We start from the raw sequence: 20,768 nt of genomic DNA, 5'->3' as shown, positions 1-20,768 counted from the left end.
TCAGACAAAACTTGTGATGTCTATATCGGCTCTTATTTCACTATACATTAATGATCTTGAATTGCATCCATTTGGTTGCAAAAGGCAGGGTTTCCTTCTTCTTCGTGGCTAAGGGGTATTCCATCATGTGTAAGTACCACATTTGCTTGATGCAGCCAACAGCTGATGGCCGTCCAGGTGGATCCCATATCTTACCTATTGTGGACGGAGCTGTTATAAACATGGCGGTAAGGGGAACTCTCTTGTCTTGCACCACCATTAGGGAGGGGAAGGTGGAGTCGGGCCGAGAAGCACAGCCCTACAGCTCCAGATCCCTCCCACCAGGAGGCAGACTGGAGAGCAGAGACTCCCCAGGGGCCCCGTAGCCAGGGCAGGGACAGCAGCCCCGGGAGCAGGCTGCAGTCGGAGAGCCGCTCTGTTCCTGCTGTGTCATCACCAACTCACAGGGGCCTGATGGGTAGGAGTCAACATGGAGCAGCCGGGAACAAGACAGCGGCACAAGAACTTGTCAATCCTGCCCTGGCAAAGCTCAGAACCCCACAGCCAAGGAGCCGGGTCCTAGAGACGGCAGACTGAGTCAGACCGAGTCAGACCCAGGACACACGGGGAAGATGGTGTGGTCAGGCCTCTCTGATGAGGGAGGAGCCAAAGAGCAGAGGTCCTGGAGTGGGGAGGGGCTGTGCATGAACAATGCGAATTATGGAAACCTTTGCCCGATTTCACAGGTTTTTGCACCACAATAACTCCATCAGTCCACAAGATTTTTGCAGGATCCCCATGATTAAGACTGTTTGATGGCCGGCACCACAGCTCACTAGGCTAATCCTCTACCTGCTGCACCAGCACCCCGGGTTCTAGTCCCAGTTGGGGCACCGGTTCTGTCCCAGTTGCTCCTCTTCCAGTCCAGCTCTCTGCTGTGGCCCGGGAGGGCAGTGGAGGATGACCCAAGTGCTTGGGCTCTGCACCTGCATGGGAGACCAGGAGGAAGTACTTGCCTCCTGCCTTTGGATTGGCACAGCGCTGGCCGTAGCAGCCATTTGGGGGGGTGAACCAACGGAAGGAAGACCTTTCTCTCTCTCTCTCTCTCTCTCTCTCTCAAACTATGCCTGTAAAAAAAAAAAAAAAAAAAAAAAAAAAAAAAAGGACTGTTTGCTGTTTGATTACCAGAGATGCTGACCTGAGGTGGACAATGATAAAGAGGGGAAAAGAAAAATTTCTTTGATAAAGGGAGGAAGAGTCACTGAAGAACAGTTAAGATGAACCGTCCCAAGGTCTGGAGACTGGAGCGCAGAGTTCCGCTGTCCGATTAGACATCTGGTCACCCAGCTTTGGGCAATGCCTCGACAGCTGGGCACTGGACCCTGCTCTACGAGACACGGTTTCCCTTTTGTAATCACAGCATGGAAATATCACACTTAAGGAACTAAGATGCCTTCCAACAATTTCTCGCTGGAAGTTGCAAGGTCTCCTCTGCTGACACATGAGCAAAGATGCTTCAATTTCAAACTTCAAAACAGTGACAGGAGACAGGCGGTGCCCACAGAGGCCAGGGGCTGAACACACTCACCCCGCTGGCCTGTGGCGTGATACTGAAGCCCCTCCTCTCCACACCAGCCAGACACAATAAAGCTAAGATCTTACACAGTTGAGGGTGCCTAATATCAGTATCCGAAGATGCCAACATTTGGATGCTTTTCAGAAAAGAAAACAGGAAAAAAGCAAACATCAAAAATCATGGCCTAATGCATCTTCCCCACTGAGGACAAGGTCTGCCTGTAACTCCACGCATAGCATTGTATGTTACTGCAATTATGATCAACGCAGGTTCTCACATCCCACAGAAATTAAGATTAAACGAGATTTAAAATGCAAAGAGCATGTCTTTTTTTATTCCTTCTATTTCAAAACTCAGCTATCTGTCCTAGGGAACACAGGAGGTTGGTTCCCCACTCTGGAACTAGTCAATAAGTTTTGCTGGATGCATAGCTGGCTAGCCTTGAAATCTGGAGAACATTAACTGATTGGGAAGGAAAGAAAACAAAGAGAAACCACAAAAATGTACCTACCTAAACCGTATTTTATGGACCAACCGAAACCAGCCAGCGAGGGATCAAAGATTTAAAGAAAAAAAAAATCGCCCATGCCTTTGCCATTTAATAAGGAGTAGGCAATATTAGCGAAATCTCATAAATAACTCGCCACACTCAGGAGGGGTGAGTAATAATTTAGGATCAGGACTAGGGAAACACAGTCATTTTATAACTGTTGCTCTCTATTTGCTTCCAGGCTGGGCTGCATGTTCGGGAGGAGGCAAATTCAGGAGGAGCTAGTCCAATTACTCCGGGAAGAGGTCCATGAAACCACTGCTCCAGGATTTAAAACTCCGTCAACCTCAATTCTTGCCTCCACTACGAGGAATGAAGAAATGAGGTGCTGTGAAACACCTGCCCGAAACATCCCAGGACTGGATATAAATACTTCTTACGGACAGAGATGCAGGCTGCATCTGGAGCAGAGGCAGCCTGTGCCAAAGCAAACACTCCCGTGGAGAGTCACCCTGTGGAAGCCAACTGGTGTGGGGACAGCGAGGTGCCCACCAGGCAGCTGAGATGCACGGCATCAGGAGGCAGAGGCAGATGGACGTCGCGATAAGCAAGAGGCGACCGCTAACAACACTCACTTCCACCAGGCGACAGCAGGCAGCGAGCGAGCGAATCAGGGGCGATTTCTGGGTCCCTTTAGCCCTAACCCACTCAGCTCTGCACTTCTGCAGGATGAGCCAAAGCAGGACAGAAAGAGTTAGAAGTGACCTGGACATGGCGCACCCATCATTAAGTCCTTAGACATGGGGTGTGGCTGGAACAAGTGTCCTAAGGAAGGGGACAACAACTCAACAGCAGCCGTGGGAACTTTGCCGCCCACGGGCAGCTGCCTGCTTTGCCCGGGAGTTGCAGATCTTGCAGCTCAGATGAGGCCACGAAATGATGTCCATGAGCTCAGCGCACAAACAACAAAGCTGGCAGAGACGCCGTGCACTCCCACGGGGGCCTGGGAATTGGGTTGCACCGAACACCGAGTCACTGGGCAGGCTGATTAGTTTAATTGCCCGGCTTGGTTTGGTCCTGTAGTCTCATCCGGAAACAACCTGGGTTGGCTGTGTTCACAACAGAGATGAGGGCTCTGATACGAGGCCCAGGAAGGAAGTCCCAGCATCAAAGAGTCGCTGCGCATCTCGGCAGCCGGGACCGGCACTCAGCTCGGTGTAGGCGCTGGAAAGGCAGAACGCAACCCCCAGCAGTGGAGCCGGATTTCCGAGTCGGTCCCTGGTGATTTCTTCAACTTTATAGAGATTATGTCCCAGATTCCCTTTTTAACACCTTGATGGAAGTATAAAACACATATCGGAAAATTCACTCGTTGAAAGGGTACAGTTCAATGGTTTTTAGTAAACTTACAAAGCTGCCAGAACATCTCCACAATCCAATTTTGTTTTTTGTTATTAATAGAATCTGAGAGGCAGACAGAGACAGAGAGGGGCACTCACGGCCAACCACCGGTTCACTCCTCAAGCTGGGAGCCAGGAACACAATGCGCTTCTCCAACGTGGGTGGTGGGTTCCCAACGACTGGAGCCGGCACCTGCTGCCTCTCAGGGCACACATTCGCAGGCAGCTGGATTCAGGAGTGGAGCCAGGAGTGAAATCCCAGGACTCTGATATGGCATGCTGGCCATCCCCACTGCTAGATCAAACACTCGCCGGTCAACAGTACCATTTTAGACCTTTGCCGTCATCCCAAAAAGACCTAGCCTGCCCACTGCAGCCACTTGCGGTTCACACTGCTAGCCCAGGGCAACCATTGATCTCTCTATTGCTTTTCTATGAACGCAGTCATCCAACACGTGGGCTTTCCTGACTGGCTACACACATCAGGGCATGCGGCTGCTAAACAGTAGCCCATTGTATGGATATACCACACTCTGTTCATCCATTCATCTACTTCGGCTTATTAAATCCATAAATCTAAGCGACAAGGCTTATTGGCCTGACCTCACAAACAAAATAATAAAACCTGTCACATTTGGAAAATACCCCACTATGTCTAAGATCTGTAACAGGTGAAAATGTATAATAATGACACAGCTTGTTCCCTGGAATTTGGGGGCCATCCTTGAAATGCATGTCTGTGCTGTTCTCTTACACATTAAGTGCTTTTGTGCTAATTTCCAAGTCAAGCACAGTCATGGATTCATTTAACAAGCTTCTGAGTCTGTGTGCCAACAGCCCTGCGTTACAATATGTAAGGTACTCAACCTTCCTACACACACACACAAACGCCGCTTACATAGCCATCTGTATTTCAAAACTGCTAATGAATCAGTTTGGAGGGAGGTGAGGCAGGTCTCTCCGGACGTGAACACAGGGTCTGAAGCATCCATGTGCAGCCCCGCGGGTCTGGTTTAAGCGCAGGCCTTTCGCCAGCACCCTGGATTGCAGTATACTGCACACAGGCACTTCCCTGTTCAGTCACTCATCTAGCACAGCCTGCGTGCCAGGCACCGTCCCAGGCGCTGCTGGGCACTGCCAACCCATCTGTCTGCTGAGACTGTAGGCATGAATACTGCAGACAGAGGGATATAAAATGCTGTGATGAGAAAACGGGAGGTTACGGGGAAGGGAGCCAGGATGCTAAGCAGACACGTGAAGACGCTGTGGAACACGGGACGAAGGAGAAGTCTGTTTTGGTGTAAAAAGCTTTGAAGTCCAGGCACACTAGGTGTTTCCAAACTGTCCAGGTGAAATCTACACCATGACAAAACGACAGGTGGGTCTCCAGCATGCACTGCACCAAGGCAAATACACCCGTTCATTCCACTCTTCAACAATTTTCTCCCAGCACTTGGTCCTTCACATAGTGCCATAGCCCTCTGAAGGGGGGGAATGTGAGCCCAGATCTCGGGGCAGCCAGCCCTGAGGCAGAGCCGGGAAGGAGGAGGAAGCCGGGCAAAGGCACGGGCAGCTGGCAAGGATGCAGCAGCCAGGGGATGCTGGGGCCCTGGGTGGAGTCTGCTCGCAAAGCCACCGTCACACCTGACTCTCCCAGCCCACAGACCCATCCGGAACATAAGTGGCAGAACTGTGGCAGGTCAGGCACCCTCCCCGGGCGAGCAGCCAATCGTGCTCAGACCGCTGTGTCCAAACGCACAGACCTCTCTCTGGCTCCCTCGGCCTAGCGCAGAGATGTGTTGTTCAGGATCATTCCAGAAGCACTGCTCATGAACCGAAACCCTGTTCACTGTGCAGAGACTTCCTGTCCTCACCTCCCCCTGCTATGGGCTGGACAAGGAGCCACAGGCCTGGCGTGGGTGTGGGTTCTGATCCACAGCTGACTTCTGGCCATCTCCAAGTCCGTCAGGAGAGTCCAGTCGCACCAAGGATCTACGCAAGACCACGAGTCACACAGAGACACCTGCGCTACTGTCACCACGCCCACCACATAACCCATTCCAGTTCCAGCCTCTCTGGACGGCTGACTTGTCTCTAGCCCAGGACGCCAGCAAGCCCAAGGGGCAAGCATTCAGTTCAAGGAGGAAGCCGCTCCCGTGGCCATGCCACTGTGAAACCGTGGGCTCCTGGGCATGATTCCACCCAACTTTAGAAAGAAAGTCAAGTCTACAGCTAGAACACACAGAGCTTGATGTGAGAGCCCTCATAGAAACAAATTCTTACTTAGCTTATACGTCTAGGTCAACCAGCATGAACAATGTTTTTTTTTTTTGTTTTTTTTGTTTTTTTTGTTTTTTTTGTTTTTTACAGCCAGAGTTAGACAGAGAAAGAGAGAAAGCTCTTCCTTTTTCCATTGGTTCACCCCCAAAGTGGCCGCTACGGGCAGCACGCCGGCCGCAACGCACAGCGCCAATCCGAAGCCAAGAGCCAGGTGCTTCCTCCTGGTCTCCCATGCTGGTGCAGGGCCCAAGCACTTGGGCCATCCTCCACTGCACTCCCTGGCCACAGCAGAGAGCTGGCCTGGAAGAGGGGCAACCGGGACAGAACTGGTGCCCCAACCAGGACTAGAACCTGGGGTGCTGCTGCCGCAGGCGGAGGATTAGCCTAGTGAGCCGCGGCACTGGCCATGAACAACGTCTTAATGACAGTATCCATAGGACAGAGAACGCTTAACACGCAAGTCAACAATTTTCGCTTTATGCCCCTGGTTACAGACAACATCCTCAAGTTTCACAACTGAAACACTTGTACCCCAAATTTAAATCCAGGTCCCACAAAAGGAATCACAGGGACGGGTATTGGGACAACAGAGGGCTCAACCACCACTTGGAACACTGCACCCCATACCAGAGTGCCTGGGATCGAGTCCCACCTGCGCTTCCAAACTAACGCACACCCCTGGAGGCAGCAGGGGACGGCTCAAGTACTTGGGTCCCTGCCATGCATGGAAAACAGGATGGAGCTTCTGGCTCCAGCCTGCCCCAGCCCTGGCTGTTGCAAGTATTTCAGGTGTATGAAAGACCTCTCTCTCTCTCTTCCTCTCCCTCTCCCTCCATCCCTCCTTCCCCTTCCACTTTCAATAAAAAATAAATTGAAAAAAGAAAGGCATCGTAGAAGCAAGGTATGACTCCAAAATCCACTTGGTCCAGGATCTCTGAGCACAAACGGCCCTGGTCTCTGACGTGCCCTCTCCACACCCAGTTTACGAGGTGCTCAGCGGCGGGCAGCTGTGGCTCTGATGGCTGGCCTGGGCATCTGTGGGGGCCCTCCGGGAGACGTGATGAAGTTCCGGGCTGCAAGGAGCGCCTCTCTCCTATGAGTCACAAGAACCAGAGGCAGCCAAGCACTTGCTATTTTATGATTTTGCATGTAAATCACGGGAAATTGCTTAGTAGGATTTTTCCTCTGTTCTTCCTTGGCTCTGCTTTTCTCTCCACATGTGTCTCACGGATCCTTGCCAAACGTGGGGCAGACGTGAACTGACAGAGGCTCCGCTTCCTGCGCACGGGTAGTCCCCACGCAGTCCCGGCTGTCGCTTGCCTAGAACTTGCTTAATTTCACATCCCAGCAAATACGGCCTCCTTTCTCCAGTAGACGTGCTGTGACAGCATCGCTCTCCCAGGTACTCATCCCACGTATCCGACTGAATTACCTACTGCCGTAATGTAATTTACTCTCAAATGCACACAAGGACGCAACATGGAATGCAACTTCTCCAGTGAATAGCCCCTCAGCGTTCTCATGAACTCCAGGTTCGCCGATTTGTCAGAATCGCAGTGACCAAGAACGAAAGAAAGAAAAGATTCGCGAGTTCATGGCCAAAAAGGAAAAAAAAAATTCTTCCTCTAAAACTTTATTTTCTTTTTAACTAGACGCCCACCCCTCACAACCTTAATCAGGGAACCAATTTTAGTACCTGGATGGGAAAGGAGCTCAAAGTGGAATGGTTTTTACTTCTTTCAAATGGAGCCACTCGGAGGCCGACACCTTGTAAAATGCAGCGGGAATAAAGAGTGGCCACCTTTGCTCTCCTCAACCAGCAACAGCAATTCCTTTGAAAAAAATGCCTGTTTTCTTGAGCCCACTGATGCATTGGTCCTATTTTAAATGCCATGCCCCAGGTGATGTATACCTTGACTTTGAAGATGTCTGGCTTCGCGGTACTCCGTGAAACGGTGGCAAAGACTGACTGCGGCCACGCTAGGCTGTCCTAAGGAAGCCCTGAGGATCCACCGTCTTTTCTGGCTCGGGTTCTCATTTTCTGTGTCCAGTTTGGCTTCAATTCCGAATCCAACAACCCTGGGGTAGGATCATTGAAGGTGAAGTTTATCTACATATGCTCTAGCTCACTTTCAATGTTTTTTATCTTCTCTCGCTATCTGAAATTGACTTTTGTATGTGGGTAACTGGTAGCCAAAAAATTCACCAAAGAAATAAACGATGCTTTACTGTGGATATCAGAAGTTTCTTCATCAAACTGCTGGTCCTTCCCTTGCTGAACCGATCTCCATGAAGCTACCGACGCAGGCAGGGGTCAGAAACAGCGGAAAGCCCCTACCTACAACAGAGCAACTCTGCAGGGCCGCAGAGAGATTAAAAACAAAGCAAAACCAAAACCCAGCCGCCTCCAGCCATACTTCTGCATCTCAATCAAGAAAGGCACTGGCAACATGGATCTGTGCTGTCTACCAAAGAACTCAGGACAGTTTACCACGCTCCAAACTCCGACGCTGTCATTTGAGAATTCCAGGAAATGGTTAACTTTCTCCATACAAATTAGGCACAAGGAGGCATTAGTGTACAAGGTTCTGCATCAGACACTTTGCCCTTTGTTGTAACTCAATTTGTTAGACACTGTAATTTACATTTTAAACATTATTTAGTACTGAACATAAAAACATGTCACCTTGGAATTATAATTTATACCCTAAGCCATGTGTCAGGGTTACTATAGCAACAATTTCAGAAGCATTTTTTTTAAAGAAAAATTTGGTACAATTTTAGAATCAAGAATTATAGAGGACTTAATGTAGAATGTAGGACCGCTTTTCTCAGATATTTGCACATAATAGCATACAAAAATGGCATTTATTGCAAACTAATTAATTTGTTCTATGGTGCACATCATATGATTTGTAATCCAAACCTCTGCCTGGGGATTCGTTTCTGATCTTGGTTAGCCCTGGAGTGCGGGTTCAGTCGTTTATGTAACGGAATGCTGCCATCCCTTTGGCTGGAGCTGCAGCAAAGTCCTTCTGTTCCTCCTCCCCCAGTTTCCTGCATAGGTGTCAGAAGCAACGCCTCAACTTCAGTGACTTTACGGCCAATAAGAATGGACATTTGGAATCCCCACAAAGAGCCTCCCAGGTTAATTAAAACTGTGATCGCTCTGACACCAGCAACAGCCACCGTAACTCCCAAGGAGCTGCCACGTCTGATTTTCTAGTACACAACACAGACAGAAGTTTGTTGGTTTGAATATGCGCCCCCGGGGGGAGAGGGGAAAGTGACTTTGGAGCAAAATGTCTTGTTGCAGATCCGCAGCCGGCTTCCCACGGCCCAGGAATCCTCCAACACGCATGCAAAAGTTTGCAGGAACCTGTTCTATTCATGGCATTCCCAAGGCCCACGCGTCCTCCCAGCCTCAGCGCTGCAACTGCCTCTGTTTCACTCTCTCCAGACGTGGGGAGGGAATCGCTTGCACAGGGGAGGAAGGACGCAGGTTTATTTTTACCAACTTCTGAACATCTCCAAAACTTCCTTTGGACAGAGGCGAGCTGTACCACCCAGGAGACCAAAGCCTTTGTGCGCAGCAGGGATCTTGCAGCTGTTTGCCATTAAAGCAACCAAATAAGCCACAGTGCAATTCGTAAAAAGCACACGCGGATTAGCCTCATCCATCTTGGCCGAGAGCACATAAAAGGAGACCCCAGTGGCACAGCCCCGCGGGTCCAAGCACAGGAACACATAGTGTGACCTCAGGCTGCGTCTACCTCCCCAGATTTCACAGGCTAGAAAGTTCAGGAAACAAATCTGTTTCCAGTAGACCAAACACACCCAGAACTGGGTTTCCTTTTTTAATGCAAAACTAACAAGGAAAAAGAAATCGTTGGGGGTTTAAAAAAAAAAATCCATGTTCTCTTGGAGGCAAGCATCAGCACAAATAGGAAGTTGCTGCGGTTGTAAAAAACTTAAGGTGCCTGGTTAAGTCGTAATGGTGAACTGGTGGCTCCAAGTTAGACCTACTAAGCTCCGCCCTCTCTGGCATAGAGGAACCGGCCTTAATTAACAATTCAACGACCCTGATTAGAGCCTGGAAAATCTCTCACGGTCTGCTCTTTCTGAGCCTCCTTACGAAAGACCAGAAGTCCACAACTATCACCGATCTGCCGTCTCCCAGCTGGGACACTGCCCTTCCTGGCCCACCGTGACACACAACTGCGTTTCTTAAACGTAGTCGCAACAATCATTTGCAGCTCCTGGCGTGTGGCTAAGGTGCTGCCAGGGAGAAGCGGGCGCCAGCAGCGCACACAGCTGCGCGGTCAGAGCGACAGTCACCCCTGGTGTTGGCACGCCCCGTCCCCTGTCCCTACTCCTGGCAAGGCGCCGCATCGGCCCCCAGCTCCCGCACTAGGGAATTCCTGCCAGACCGGCCGGGTGCCGCTCAGTGCAGCCTGGGACCCCCACCCACCCCAGCCAGCCAGCCAGCCAGCGCGGAGCCACAGCCTGTCGCCATCCTCTCGCCCTCCGAGCGCTCGCTCTCAGCGCCCCCTGCCGGGGGTCCCCGGAACGCCGCAGGCGCAGGAAAGTTAAATCCCAACTCCGGGCAGCCGCATCCAGGTACAAAGCGAGCGGGGCTGGGACCGCGAGGCGAAGGCGCTTCCCGCCAACGCCCCGCGAGCCCGCAGCGGACCGCGCTGGGCCGGGCGCCGCACCCTCCGGGGAGGAACGGTTCCTGCGCGGTCCGGATCTGCCTCGGGCCCCGAAACTCCGAGCCCCGGGAGTGCCAGCCATGCAGCGGCGCAGACTCCCGCGACCGGCCTTGCCTGGCTGCAGCCCACCTGGCAGGCGGCTCCCCGGGATCCGCCTCCCGCGCCTGGGGCCCCCTCATTCACCAAAGCGCCCCCGCCGAGTTGCGCCCAAGTCCCACCGTCCCCCGACTTGCGCCGCGCGAAGCCCCCAGTCGCGAGAGCCTGCGAACCTGCCCAAGTCCTCAGGGCTGCGAGGAGGCCCCCCGCGCCCGGCCTCCAGCCCCAGGCTCCAGGCTGAGCGAGCCTGGCCGCGTGCGCGCGCGCGCGCAGGACCTCCGCCTGGAGCCTTTCGGGGGCGCCGGGCCGGGGGGCAGTCTCGTCCACCGCCCGTCGGCCACCAGGACACTCCTGCAGCTTACCTCTGCACGCTCGGAGCTCGCCACAGGCGGGGACGCAAACTTCCAGCTCGTGCAGTAGCCCAACTGCGGGCGCCCCCGCACAGACGGCGGCCCCGATCCTGCACGCGCAGCCACTGGGCTGTCCCCGGCCCAGGTGCCCGCAGCTGAGATCCACACCACCCCGCCCCCAGCCCACCGCGGCCGCCCCCGGCGCGGGCAGGACCGGGCAGGGAGGTCGCTCACCAGGTGCAGGGCGCGCTCGGGCATCCAGCGCCTGGGCGCCCTGAGCGTCCTCAGCTTCCGGCCGGACAAGCTTCAGAGCGGGCGAGAGAAGTCGAGGCAGCCGCCGCCGCCCCCTACCCGCGGCGCTCCGGGCTGGGGGCACGCGCGGGGCCGCCAGGCGCACGGTCCCCGGGCTCGCGGCCGGCCGGCGAGGGGGCAGGCTCGAACTGAGCGGGGACCGCGGCAGAGATGGCAAAGTTGGGTGCCCGAGCCAGCTCCACCGGAGAGCCGCGGCTGGGAGAAGGGAGCCACGCGCGCCGGTCAGCCTCCCGCCGGGGAGAGGCGCGGGGTCGCGGCTGCCGGCCGGGGGCTGCGGAGCCCACCCGCGGCGGGAGGCAGCGCGCGGGAGCGGGCGCAGCGAGAGCAGCCGCCGCCGGCGCCGCCTTCCCGGCGAGTAGAGCGGCGCGGGGCGCGCGGGCTGGAGCGCGGGGCGGGCAGCTCGGGGCCGCCTCGCCCCGCCCCCGGCCCGCCCCCGCCGCCGCGCCTCCTCCTCCTCCTCGTCCCCCTCCCCGCGCGAGTGAAACCCGAGCGCCCCACCCCGCGCCTGACCTCTGGGGCCCCTCCCCCGACCCGCCTCTGCCTGGGACGGGACCCCCTCCGCGGCGGGGGCGTCCCACTGCACCCCGGGGGCCCCACTGCCGCCTCGCTGGTTGGAGTTGGCCCCAGCGCGCGCTTCCCGGGGGCCCCCTCCCCGGCCCCGCAGAGGCCATCTGAGGCCCCCTGCCCCCGTCCCGCGGCTCAGACGTGGCCACACGGGGTGGGGGGCGGGGGCAGTATAAAGGGCTGCAGGCGGCGCGGGCCGAGCCCCGCGACGTGGCGCGTCCGCTCCGCCGGCCTCGGCTCCAGGTACGTGCGCGCCCCTCGGCCGAATCCAGCCGCGTGGAGGGTGGGCAGGGGCCATCCGGGTCTGGGGGCGCTCAGGGGTGGAGATGTTGTATTTAGGAGATTTCCCCACCCCGCTCCTTGCGTGCCGGGCAGGGAACTCCTTGGCGGGGGCTGGAGGAGAGACTTGGGGGTGAGGGTGCCGGGGACTTTGGGCCGATGTCGGCGAGGTTAAATCAGGGCGTTGGACACACGGGAGCTGCAGGTCCAGGAGTGCCCAGGAGGCCGAGCGGAGCCCCAGGGGCACGCAGTCAGTCCTGGGACTGATACTACTTGTTGCATTTTGCCGGGCTCTTGGGGCCTTGTTGAGGAAGTACTCAGATGGAAAAAACTGGAATTGGAAAGCAAATAAAGCATCATTGAAGACGCCTTTAATTTCATACTTTGTTACTTTGGCTCCCGCGCCTCTCAAGGAGACGGTGGGGAGGGGTCGGCCTCGCTGGGTTTTCAGTTGCGCAGACCGCGAGTGGGAAGATGAGGCGTGCGTAAAACTCGGGTCCGGTGCCCCGATGGCCGCGCGGGACCCTTTCCCTCTGCATGCGGGGGTGCAGCGGTCTCTCGGGCCGTTTTACCCCTCTGAGCCTCAGAGGGTGGCTTTCAGGAGCTCCTGCATAAGGAAACACATGAGTGCCCCCCCCTTAACCCGCCCCGAGGGTGCACCGATGCCCGCGCGCGCCACGCACGCGGGCGCCCCTGCAGCTTTGGGTGGGGCCCGCCGGCACCGCGAGGGTCCCTGGAGCTCGGGGTAGCTGCTGGCCTGAGTGTGTCAGAACTCATACAGGAGCCACGCAGCCCCAAGAGCAGGGCCGTGGAAACGCAAATGGCCTAGGTTTTGTATGAAGCAATTCAAAGTTCTGCAGGTTTCCACAAAAGCGCGGGCCTCCCCAAGTGCCCTGTCAGGGCACTGGTGCTCCAGCTGCCTCGTCGGACGCTCAAGTCCTCACTGGGAGGAAGTCTCAGTAGCTGGGCCGGCCTCTCGGGGACACTTTGCTGGCTGCCAGGCTGGCGGGTGGCAGCTGCTGGCTCCTGGGGACTTGAATGGAAAACTTAGCGCGGCTCCCGTCTGAGAGTGGCCCGTGGGGCGCTCGCGCCATTCCTGACATTCTCCTTCTCTTGCCTACGTGGCACGGAGGCTCCTGGGAGAAAGAGGGCGGGCCCGGGGGAACACTGCCTTCGCTGGAACCTTGCAGCTCTGCCTTCCAGGACCTGTGCGGCCAGGGCAGGGGAGACAGAAATGAGGACCCAAATGTATTCAGCCAACCCTGTTCTTGCCTCCCAACGTGTGCTTAACAGTTAGCACTTCAAAAGAGTAAATAATAAATAACAACTCTTGGCATGCAAGGCAGAGCAGTGGGAAGAAAATAGCCTTCTGTGGCATAACCAAGGAGGGCTGATAAGGCATTTAACTGGATAAATTAAGTACCTGGGGGAAGGGGGGCTAGTGCTACTCTTTACAGCCGCATTGAAGCATCATTAAAAGACATTTTGCTGATAATGAGCCGCAAATTGGTAATAAGCAGGGAACGAAATCAAATAACTTAGAGCCCATCCTTAAAGTGCAGGGGACCCAAAACGAGGACGGGATTTTGCCCCCCGGATCTGGGGACCGTTTCTTGAGCGAGTCTGTTCATTTAGAGAGCTCCCACCCACCCACCCACCCCTGAAACCTGGCTGGCGGGGAGGAGTCAGGTGTGGGCGGTGAAGGAGACAGGCTGTGTGAAAGGGGAGACCCGCAGCCAGGAGCCAGTGCCTCGGTCAGCTCTCGTTAAATAAAATTATGCTAAAGTATTCACAAGTATTTCCTTTCCTAAATGATTTTTTCCTGTTAAAAAGGCTTTGCTCACTAAGGAGCTGCCCACATGAAAGGTTCTGCTGCTATCACAGGAAAATGGAAGAGGATTGTTTTTAAACAGCGTTTAGTTCCTCTGCAAATAAAAACTCTCTGTCCCCGAAGTGCTCTAGGGAAAAGGGAGCTCACAAAGTGGCGGTGAAGATGATGACTCCTGGGGGGCTGATTCATGTGACTTGAAAAAGGCCATCCATTTCCTGATTCACCTCGGTTTCTGGCTGGAGGTACGGAGGGCGGCGTTGTCTCAGAACTCACCAGGCGCTGCCCTCTTGTCTTGTCTTCCCTCCCTAGAGCCTGAGGGTCAGCCACGTCCTAGAGAAGAGCCCAAGGGGCAGAGGCGAAGAAGCTCCGGCCGACCACGTGACCTTGGAGGGGACCCACCACCCGTGGCCTTTAAGAATGGGACCAGATGAGATTAACATTAGGAACAACCTCAGCTTCTTGACATGTACACTGACTGTCTCTACAAGTGAGCCGAGTGATGCGTTACAGTCATCACCCACGTGTGGTCTCTGCTTTTCCCTGGTGGTTTGCTTGTTTTAGACCCATGGCATTTAAGAACTTAAAAAACTGCCAGATCTTCTGATCAACCCTATCAGCTGTGTGTTTGTTTGTTTGTTATAAGATTTATTTATTTGAGAGGTAGAGTTACAGACAGGTGGAGAGAGAGAGGGAGCTCTTCCATCTGCTGGTTCACTCCCCAAATGGCCACAACGGCCACAGCTGGGCAGATCAGGAGCCAGGAGCTTCTTCCAGGTCTCCCATATGGGTGCAGGGGCCAGAGCACTTGGGCCACCCTCCATTGCTGTACCAGGCCACAACAGAGAGCTGGATAGGAAGAGGAGCAGCCTAGAAACTTAACCAGCTCAGATATGGGATGCCGGCGCCACAGGCAGAGGCTAAGCCTACTACACCACAGCACCAGACCAGAGTTATTTTGCTAACACAGTAAAATACTGGCATGAAGCTGTGGCGTTTGATTGAGGCGTGCCACTTACTGAGATGGCTGGTGTTGCTTTTTGTCGCTCCCCCTCTTCGTGGAGGAACGACACAGGACCCTGCGCTGTTCTTTTGTCTGCTCGGCCCTCCCCGGGTTTGCTGCTGGTTCTTCCCGGGTTGGCTACCGACCCTTCCACCTCCGTGGAAGGGCGGTTCCCCCTGCCACCTTCCCCACTTCCGCGGGGAAACGGCACACCGCCGGCCGGCTCTCTCGGGGGCTGCTCAGGTGTTCCTTCAGATGTTCCCCTTAGATGTTCCTGGTGCATGTTGTCTCTCTCCTCCTTTATAGTCCTCTTCCACCAATCCCAACTCTGCTGCCCACACGCCGAGTACGCTGCTCTCCTCCAATCAGGAGCAGGTCCTGCTGTTTATTGGTTGAACTGGAGGCAGCTGTGTAGAAGCTGTTTCCTCCTCTCCCAGGGCCATATTGTGGGAGAGCAGATGCATAGAATAAGTCTTAATTCCAGTAACTCAGTCCAGTCCGAGTTGCTCCCCACAGCTTTTCTTCCTTTAAAGTATTTGCAAGACCCACGATGGTGGCTACAGGTGACATTGTGATGGTTTCCAAAGACTGGGAGATGGAGAATCTTGAACTAGGTGTGGTTCCAGGCTAGCTCTCAGCTCCTACTTCGGTCACTTGAGTTTTGCCAAAGCTGCTTTAGGGTTCCTTTACCCCAGAGCCAGCCCCCTGTAGTCTACTTCCTTGGTAGAATAAGCAGACCAGCACTATTAAGTTAAAGAGAAAAAAAAAAAAAAGGCAATGCAGAGACAGATTGGATAAAGAGGTCGTGGCTAGGAGACCGAGCAGAAGTGGACATAGCACAAAGCACAGCAGGTGGCTGTCCTGAGCCTGCGGCCATCCTGTGTCCTGTAGGAACCCTCACTGGCCCTTCCCGGAAGTGTGGGTTTCCACACAGGGCCCTCCAGGTCTGACAGAGAGGAGAGCTTTGCCACTGCAGGTGTCCTGTGCAGGCTGGCCAGTCCCCCCTGAGTTCCGAATGTCACACCTGAGATGCACATTCCCCACCTCACTGCCAAGGTCAAGGGAGCAGCCTGGTTAGAGCCCCAAGCTGCAGCACTAACTCAATGAGCAAGAAAATGGGCTCACTCAGGAACAGGGAGAGCAGGCAGGGTGCACTGTCCATGGTGAACCTAGGAGAATTAGTGATTCTTCAGACTTCCAGTAAGGGCCTATTAATAAAACACTGTAATTTGCTTCAGCTGTCTTCCCAGAAAAACCAAAGTATTCCAGAAATCTGGAAGTAGTTTATCTTCTTGGTTAGGTTTCTGGATATATTTTCTAGCAATCCAATTTCCGTAAAATAAGATTGGTGTGTTCAAAATAAGCCAAGTTGTCTATGTGCATGATAGGAGAGGGAAAAAGGCTAAGTTTAAGAGAGTTTTGGAATGCCTAGAGGAGACGCAGATGGTTCGTGGCACGGAGAGAGCGTCCGCCTGCTCCGCTGGGTGTTATTTTCTGACTTGGAGGCTTGTGTGTGGCTTGAGTGTCTCTAAGCAAAGAACTGCCTGCACATGTAAACAAGGTATGTTTGGTACTTACTAAGCAATGTCCTTTTTTTTTTTTAAAGATTTATTTCTTTTACTTAAAAGGTAGAGTTACAGAGAGGGAGAGAGAGCGAGAGGTCCTCCACCTGCTGGGTCACTCCCCAAATGGCCATGACCACTAGAGCTGGGCCAGTCCAAAGCCAGAAACCTCTTCTGGGTCTCCCAAGGGTGCAGGAGCCCAAAGACTTGGGCCATCTTCCACTGCTTCTCGGGGAGCTGGATTGGAAGTAGAACAGCTAGGACTCAAACAGGTGCCCATGTGGGATGCCAGGGCTGCATGCAGTGGCTTAACCCGCTACACCACAGCGATGACCCCTAAGCAATGTCTTCTATATGCTGCTATCTTAAACTTACAGCCGGGAGTGGGGCTGGGGAAGCACAGTATACACCTTTGGAAATATCTTCTCAAAAGTAATATTTGTCGCTGCTGTAGCATAGCGGGTAAAGCCACTGCCTGTAGAGCTGGCATCCCATATGAGCACCAGTTGGAGTCCCAGCTGCTCCACTTCCGATCCAGCTCTCTGCTCTGGCCTGGGAAAGCAGTGGAAGATGGCCCAAGTGCTTGGGCCCCTGCACCCAGATGGGAGACCCGGAAGAAGCTCTTGGCTCTTGGCTTTGGATCAGCCCAGCTCCAGCCATTGCAGCCATTTGGGGAGTGAACTAGAAGACGGAAGATCTCCTTCTCTCTCCCTCTCTCCCTCTGTAACTGTACATTTCAAATAAATAAAGCTTTTAAAAAATACTATGTGTCCTGCTTAGATGTGGAAGAATAAATTACTCTGCCTTAGTTTATTTCAAGGTGCACCAAGGAGATCAACTCACAGTGACGCTGAGCTCAATGAGAAGAATATTAAACAAGGGCCAAGCATGACGTCTGCCACGTGCAGTGCTGGCATCACAGAAGGGTGCTGGTTCCTGTCCAGGCTGCTCCACTTCCGATCCAGCTCCCTGGGGATGGCCTAGGAAAAACAACGGAGGATGACACAAGTACCTGGGCCCCTTCAACCCAGGAGGGAGACCCAGCAGAAGGTTCTGGCTTTGGCCTGGCCCAACCTTGGCCAATGGATGATTCATTCAGTCATTCTCTCTCTGTCTTTCTCTGTCTCTGTCTCTGTCTCTCTCCCTTCCTCTCTCCCCCTCCCCTACCCTCCCCCTCCCTTCCTCCCTCCCTCCCTCCCTCCGTGTGTGTGTGTGTGTGTGTGTGTGTGTGTAACATTGCCTTACAAATAAATAAATCTAGGGACCGGTGCTGTGGCACAGCAGGTTAACGCTATAGCCTGAGGGACTGGCATCCCATATGGGCACCAGTTCAAGACCCAGCTGTTCCACTTCCGATCCAGCTCTCTGCCATGGCCTGGAAAGCAGTAGAAGATGGCCCCAGTCCCTCGGCATCTGCACCCACATGGGAGACCTGGAAGAAGCTCCTGGCTTCGGATCAGCACAGCTCTGGCTGTTGTGGCCAATTGGGGTGTGAACTATCAGATGGAAGACCTCTCTCTCTCCCTGCCTCTCCTCTCTCTGTGTAACTCTGACTTTCAAATAAGTAAATCTTAAAAAAAATATATTTAAAAAAAAAAAAACTATTAAGTGACATTGGACCAGCAGGCACAGTGTCTGGAAGCACACCAGTAAGGAGAAGAGTCCTCAAATTCCCTGTAGCCCCTCCCACGAGGACCCTTTGGCCCCTTCATCAAACCTCATGAGTTTTGTCTTAATCAGGAACCTCGGCATCTCCCAGCAAGGTGCCGACACCCCATTTCTGGTCTTCGTGTCTGCAGCAGTCATTCGTCACATGGCATCATCCCCACCACGTCGTCCAACTGCAAACTGCCCAGCGTTAAGCCCCCCTCCCCCCCACACACACGACAGCAACTTCCAGCTGAGTGACGCCTGGAACTTAGCTATGACTCATAAATGTGGGGGCAGGCGGGAGTCCATGAAAGGCTTCACAAAGGGGCTGACATCATGGAGCACAGATCAAGGCCACATGTGAGACACCAGCATCCCCGGTGGGAGTGCCAGTCAGTCCCGGCTGCTCCACTTCCGATCCAGCACCCTACCAATGCACCTCGGAAAGCGCGTGCTCTCTCACTCTCTCATTCAGCTCTGACTCTTCCTTTCAAACAAATATGCCTTTTGTTTAAGGCTTTGTAAAAGGAGACTTAACTACAAACGACAAGTGGGGCATGGGCTTCCTTGCCCTCCTGTCCGACCCCTGTGAGTTGAGATTCCAGGCACCAACTCAGATCTTGAGGACATCAGCCATGAGCCAAGGATGGTGGTGGAAACAGACACCTAAATCCCTGGTCCGTGTGGGGCGCACGTCTCAGTCCACCCTTGCCCAACCCCAGACTTCACAGCCTGCGAGAGGGATGGCTGCATTGACCTTAGCCGTCACTCCCGCCCTCCAGAGTGCACTTCTGATGGGGGTATCCCGTCTGCAGAGCCAGCACATTCCTGAAGCCGCCTCCTCCTCGTGTCGGCCCCTGCAGCCCCCCTCACCCCCTCACCCCCTCACCCCGCTGTCCCTCCTTCCCCCAAGCTTGCTGCACACACGTGCCAGACACACAGCTGCCTATCAAGCATGAACGCAGAGCAGCACAGAGGAGATGGGATGGCCGAGCCTGTGGAGGGCGGTGGGGATCCACTGTGGCGCACACAAGGACGTCATCGTGAGCCTTGTAAATGCCATCAGTGGACGTGCAGCATCTGGGGGTCAGGAGAGGCATTTGAGCTGACACTTGTATAGAGAAGGGTCCAACGAGAAAGTGGGGGAACCAGGAAGAGGGTGAGACCCCAGGGCCTGGGGCTGTGGCACAGCAGGTTAAGCCGATGCCTGCAGCACGGCATCCTATATGGGCGCCAGTTCAAGTCCCCGCCGCTCCACTTCCCGTCCAGCTCCCTGCTGAGGCGCCTGAGAGCGAGACCCCAGAGAAGCGTGGGAGTACTGACCCAACACAGACGTCGAGGGTGTGGTGCTCGTTCTTGCAAAAGAACAGCGATGGGTACTGTGTGAGACCTCTCGGGTCTGCTATCACAGAACACCTTCAACCCAGTCATCTGTACACAACACATACTTCAAGGCCCTGGCAGGCTAAGTGAATGGGGAGGGCCCAGCCATGGCTTCCAGGCTGGCAACTTGCTGCCTCCCACAGCAGGGAGGCTGAGGGTTAGGGTTAGGGTTAGGGTTAGGGTTAGGGTTAGGGTTAGGGTTAGGGTTAGGGTTAGGGTTAGGCAAGGAGGCTGACTGGTTCCCCCCAGCCCTTTGATAAGGTTGCTGATCCCGCTCACGAGGGAACAGACCTCCCCGTAAGGGCCCCTCTTAACACTGTCGCCCTGTAGAAGTGCGAATCTTCACAAAGACACACTCATTGCAATGTTAGTACTCTCTTCCCCGACCCCCAGAGTTCCGTCTTCCTCACATACAGAATAAATTCGTTTCATCCCAGGAGCCTCGCAAGTCTTAAGTTGTGCAAGCATGACTTCAAAGTCTGGGTCTGGACTCCTCTGAGTCCCATCTGTGGCACAGATGGCTGAGGCCCGTCCGGCGCACGATTCATCCGGGGCAGACGCCCTCCAGCTGGGCGCCCGGGAGCTCAGGCTGGGTAGAAGCTCCCGAGATCCAGCCACGGTCTGAAGACTTGGAGTGGCCCTGCCCCCGTAGCTCCTCAGAGCACGGCAGGAGGGGCACTTCTGTGTGGCAGGCCGCACTGCACCCGACTCGCCCGCTGTGACAGCTCTGCCTGGCCCTGAGGCTCCCGGAGGCCGTCTTTGGTGCAAGCAGCCAGGCCTCCATGGGGCGTGCCCTCTGTGCACCTGCAGAGCTGTCACCTCTAGGATGCCACCAAGGTTCATCTCCAATACCTTCCAGACGGACAGCCCGCTGAAACCCCGGCTGCCCAGCTACAGTGGCTAAACGGTGGACCAGCAGATGGGAGTTCTTTGTCTCTCTGCTCCTCAAATAATTTTTTTTTTTGACAGGAAGAGTTAGAGAGAGAGACAGAGAGAAAGGTCTTCCTTCCATTGGTTCACCCCCCTCCCAAATGGCCGCTACCGCTGGCCCACTGTGCCGATCCGATGGCAGGAGCCAGGTACTTATCCTGGTCTCCCATGGGGTGCAGGGCCCAAGCACTTGGGCCATCCTCCACTGCACTCCCTGGCCACAGCAGAGAGCTGGCCTGGAAGAGGGGCAACCGGGACAGAATCCGGTGCCCCAACAGGGACTAGAACCTGGTGTGCCGGTGCCACAGGCGGAGGATTAGCCTAGTGAGCCGCGGCGCCGGCCTAACCTCAAATAATTTAAATATGGAAAATAA

The 20,768-nt window shown here is 54.6% G+C and overlaps 1 protein-coding gene, 1 long non-coding RNA gene and 1 other non-coding gene across 7 annotated transcripts in view; 2 read left to right on the top strand and 1 right to left on the bottom strand.

The window, feature by feature from the left end:
• SEMA5A (semaphorin 5A) overlaps window positions 1-11,567 on the bottom strand; it is a 472,925-nt gene extending 461,358 nt beyond the window's left edge. For 3 of the 5 annotated variants that reach the window (XM_070056841.1, XM_070056840.1, XM_070056845.1), the window contains exon 1: window positions 11,118-11,567. The gene's annotated coding sequence lies outside the window, so the exon portion shown is untranslated. Of the gene's footprint in view, window positions 1-10,895; window positions 11,054-11,117 lie in introns of those variants that run through there. The other 2 variants (XM_070056843.1, XM_070056842.1) reach the window with 1 other exon arrangement.
• A 96-nt stretch (window positions 11,568-11,663) lies between these two features.
• On the top strand, window positions 11,664-14,482 carry LOC127492730 (uncharacterized). The gene is made up of 2 exons (XR_007922426.2): window positions 11,664-12,002; window positions 14,179-14,482. It is a non-coding gene; the product is annotated as an uncharacterized lncRNA (long non-coding RNA).
• Window positions 14,025-14,094, top strand: LOC127492887 (small nucleolar RNA SNORD123). The gene has a single exon (XR_007922715.1). It is a non-coding gene; the product is annotated as a small nucleolar RNA SNORD123 (small nucleolar RNA).
• Window positions 14,483-20,768: the final 6,286 nt, after the last annotated feature.

Source organism: Oryctolagus cuniculus, chromosome 14 (genome assembly GCF_964237555.1).
Source record: "Oryctolagus cuniculus chromosome 14, mOryCun1.1, whole genome shotgun sequence".
Lineage (NCBI taxonomy): Eukaryota > Metazoa > Chordata > Mammalia > Lagomorpha > Leporidae > Oryctolagus > Oryctolagus cuniculus.
This window is presented reverse-complemented; position numbering and strand designations above follow the sequence as displayed.